Source organism: Berghia stephanieae, chromosome 15 (assembly GCF_034508935.2).
Source record: "Berghia stephanieae isolate SIO BIC M18660-M18661 chromosome 15, UCSD_Bste_1.3, whole genome shotgun sequence".
NCBI classification, from domain to species: Eukaryota; Metazoa; Mollusca; class Gastropoda; order Nudibranchia; family Aeolidiidae; genus Berghia; species Berghia stephanieae.
Genome location: NC_088374.1, coordinates 1,994,169 through 1,998,770, shown reverse-complemented (window position 1 = coordinate 1,998,770; position 4,602 = coordinate 1,994,169). Strand labels below are relative to the sequence as shown.

Below are 4,602 nucleotides of genomic sequence, written 5' to 3'. Positions count from 1 at the left end.
AGAAGAAGAAGAAGAAGAAGAAGAAGAAGAAGAAGAAAAGAAGAAGAAGAAAAGAAGAAAGAAAAGAAGAAGAACAAGAAGAAAACGAAGAAGAAGAAAACAACGAAAAAAGAAGAAAAAAAGAAAAAAAAGAAACAGAAGAAACAGAAGAAGAAGAAGAAGAAGAAGAAGAAGAAGAAGAAGAAGAAGAAGAGGAAGAAGAAGAACAAGAAGAAGAAGAAAAGCAACAACGAAATGACAAAAACAACAACGACAACAACAATAACACCACCACCAACAACAACAACAACAAAAACAACAGCAAAAACAAAAACTACAACAACACTAAAGTAAGATAAAAATAAAAGAAAAAAAACAGAAAAAAACAACAACAACAACAACAACAACAACGATATCAACAACACAATCACGCAAGTATCAACAAAAACAATTTACTTGAACGGCACATAACTGTCCAGGATGAAGGAGACCGTATATCCATCAATAGTTACTTCTTTTGTCCCAGCCAAACTGCCAAAGCTAACGCCACCACCACCACCCCCTCCCCACCACAGGGCGATAACTCTGGTGAAAAAACTGGAAAAAGAACATCACGTGATATGTTTAAAACATTTTTAAAAACTATGCCAATCATAATGCTTTAGTTGTGTTTGTAGTTGTCGATATAGATGTGACTGTAGTTGTCATATAGATGTGACTGTAGTTGTGATTATAGATGTGACTGTAGTTGTGATTATAGATGTGACTGTAGTTGTGATTATAGATGTGACTGTAGTTGTGATTATAGATGTGATGGTAGTTGTGATTATAGATGTTACTGTAGTTGTGATTATAGATGTGACTGTAGCTGTGATTATAGATGTGACTGTAGTTGTGATTATAGATGTGACTGTAGTTGTGATTATAGATGTGACTGTAATTGTGATTATAGATGTGACTGTAGTTGTGATTATATATGTGACTGTAGTTGTGATTATAGATGTGACTGTAGTTGTGATTATAGATGTGACTGTAGTTGTGATTATGGATGTGACTGTAGTTGTGATTATAGATGTGACTGTAGTTGTGATTATAGATGTGACTGTAGTTGTGATTATAGGTGTGACTGTAGTTGTGATGATAGGTGTAACTGTAGTTGTGATTATAGATGTGACTGTAGTTGGGATTATAGATGTAACTGTAGTTGTGATTATAGATGTGACTGTAGTTGGGATTATAGATGTGACTGTAGTTGTGATTATAGATGTGACTGTAGTTGTGATTATAGATGTGACTGTAGTTGTGATTATAGATGTGACTGTAGTTGTGATTATAGATGTAACTGTAGTTGTGATTATAGATGTGACTGTAGTTGTGATTATAGATGTGACTGTAGTTGTGATTATAGATGTGACTGTAGTTGTGATTATAGATGTGACTGTAGTTGTGATGATAGGTGTGACTGTAGTTGTGATTATAGGTGTGACTGTAGTTGTGATGATAGGTGTGACTGTAGTTGTGATTATTTATGTGACTGTAATTGTGATTATAGAAGTGACTGTAGTTGTGATTATAGACGTGACTGTAGCTTTGATTATAGATGTGACTGTAGTTGTGATGATAGGTGTGACTGTAGTTGTGATTATTTATGTGACTGTAGTTGTGATTATAGATGTGACTGTAGTTGTGATTATAGGTGTGACTGTAGTAGTTATTATAGATGTGACTGTAGTTGTGATTATAGATCTGACTGTAGTTGTGATTATAGATGTGACTGTAGTTGTGATTATAGACGTGACTGTAGTTGTGATTATAGATATGACTGTAGTTGTGATTATAGATGTGACTGTAGTTGTGATTATAAATGTGACTGTAGTTGTGATTATAGATGTGACTGTAGTTGTGATTATAAATGTGACTGTAGTTGTGATTATAGATGTGACTGTATTTGTGATTATAGCTGTGACTGTAGTTGTGATTATAAATGTGACTGTAGTTGTGATTATAGATGTGACTGTAATTATAGCTGTTGGTCTGGACCCTTTGAGAATTTTTAGAGGATATTGCGCTGTGTTAGAGCTGACACGTTTTGAAAACGTAATATAATTTAGATGATACCATTGATATTGTTATTATTATCATTATTATTATTATTATTATTATTATTATTATTATTATTATTATTATTATTATTATTATTATTATTATTATGATAATAATTATTATTATTATTATCATTATTATTATTATTAGTCAGGAATGCCACACACACCACATGACCAAATAGCCACACACTGAATACTTACAGTAACAGGAATGCCACACACACCACATGACCAAATAGCCACACACTGAATACTTACAGTAACAGGAATGCCACACACACACACACCACATGACCAAATAGCCACACACTGAATACTTACAGTAACAGGAATGCCACACACACCACATGACCAAATAGCGACACACTGAATACTTACAGTAACAGGAATGCCACACACACATACCACATGACCAAATAGCCACACACTGAATACTTACAGTAACAGGAATGCCACACACACCACATGACCAAAGAGCCACACACTGAATACTTACAGTAACAGGAATGCCACACACACCACATGACCAAATAGCCACACACTGAATACTTACAGTAACAGCAATGCCACACACACATACCACATGACCAAATAGCCACACACTGAATACTTACAGTAACCGGAATGCCACACACACCACATGACCAAATAGCCACACACTGAATACTTACAGTAACCGGAATGCTACACACACCACATGACCAAATAGCCACACACTGAATACTTACAGTAACAGTAATGCCACACACACCACATGACCAAATAGCGACACATTGAATACTTACAGTAACAGGAATGCCACACACACACCACATGACCAAATAGCCACACACTGAATACTTACAGTAACAGGAATGCCACACACACCACATGACCAAATAGCCACACACTGAATACTTACAGTAACAGCAATGCCACAGGCCTCGGCCAATAGTTGAAAGACTGAGCGGAAAAAAACGCCATCTCTTACACACGTTCACGCGTCCTGAATGTATTGTAGGTTTAGCTTTGGTCGAATTTTATGGATCTTGACGACTATTCCGTCCACCATCCGAATGGTTAGAACATTCTTAAAGCATATTGAGTTCTATGCAAGTGTTTGAGGATAGAAGCTCGAAGAAGTAAATTTTCACTGCCAAAATGGAAGAGGAAAATCTAATGTAATTTACAAATGCAGATGATTTAAACCGTTCTAGATTTCTATCCTACCTGCTGGTACTTCAGAGCCATTGGGCTCATGGAGCCGGAGTTTATCCCTGTTTCTATAGCGTGAAACGGACAATAGCAATTGCTTGCTATCCTATTGATAAGGCGCTAGTCGACCGCAAAGTACTTTCCGCAAAATTTGACAGTCTCAGCTACCCATTCTCAGCTGGATCGACACGAGGGTTAGAAAAAAAAATCTCGACTGCACCCGGGATCGATCTCGGTCCGTTTGCGTGTGAAGCGAGTGCTCTACCAATTGAGTTATTGGGACCCCCTTTTATCAAGAACAAAAAGCAAAACAAATCAAAACAAACAAAAAAAAAAACCCCAAAAACACGATTGAAGCAAAGCAAAGACCAGCAAAGACCAGCAATGACCAGCAAAGACCAAAAAAGACCAGCAAAGACCAGCAAACACCAGCCAAGACCTGCAACGATCAGCAAAGACTAGCAAAGACCAGCAACGACCAGCAAAGACCTGCAAAGACTAGCAAAGACCAGCAAAGACCAGCAAAGACCAGCAAACACCAGCAAAGACTAGCAAAGACCAGCAAAGACTAGCAAAGACCAGCAACGACCAGCAAAGACCAGCAAAGACTAGCAAAGACCAGCAAAGACTAGCAAAGACCAGCAAAGACCAGCAAAGACCTGAAAAGACCTGCAAAGACCAGCAACGACCAGCAAAGACCAGCAAAGACTAGCAAAGACCAGCAAAGACTAGCAAAGACCAGCAAAGACCAGCAAAGACCTGAAAAGACCTGCAAAGACCAGCAAAGACCTGAAAAGACCTGCAAGGACCAGCAAAGATCAGCAGAGACTAGCAAAGACCAGCAAAGACTAGCAAAGACCAGCAAAGACCAGCATAGATCTGCAAAGACATGCAAAGACCAGCAAAGACCAGCAAAGACCAGCAAAGACCAGCAAAGACCAGCAAAGACCAGCAAAGACCAGGAAAGACCAGCAAAGACCTGAAAAGACCAGCAAAGACCCTCAAAGACCATCAAAGACCAGCAAAGACCACCAAAGACCATCAAAGACCAGCAAAGACCAGCAAAGACCAGCAAAGACCAGCAAAGACCTGCAAAGACCTGCAAAGACCACCAAAGACCAGCTCCTACAAGAATGACGGACAATTACTAGAATAACCAAATTTTATTCCCCAATTTAAAGCAAAAACAAAAACAAAATTAGAGCATTCATTTAGCGCAATATCAACTAAAATTGCTCAAAGCGCTTTACAAGTGGTCTCTGGCCAACAGCGACACTTAACATGTAGGATGGGACATGACATGACGCCTTTTAGACGATATTAC

At 38.3% G+C, this 4,602-nt stretch overlaps 1 long non-coding RNA gene across 3 annotated transcripts in view; it reads right to left on the bottom strand.

Annotated features, from left to right (window-relative positions):
- Positions 1 to 378: 378 nt before the first annotated feature.
- The window catches only part of LOC144960800 (uncharacterized), a 6,958-nt gene continuing 2,734 nt past the window's right edge, over positions 379 to 4,602 (bottom strand). For all 3 annotated transcript variants that reach the window (XR_013642945.1, XR_013642947.1, XR_013642946.1), the window contains exons 2-3: positions 2,986 to 3,216; positions 379 to 576 (exon numbers count right to left, since the gene is read on the bottom strand). This is a non-coding gene — a long non-coding RNA (uncharacterized LOC144960800). The remainder of the gene's footprint in view (positions 577 to 2,985; positions 3,217 to 4,602) is intronic.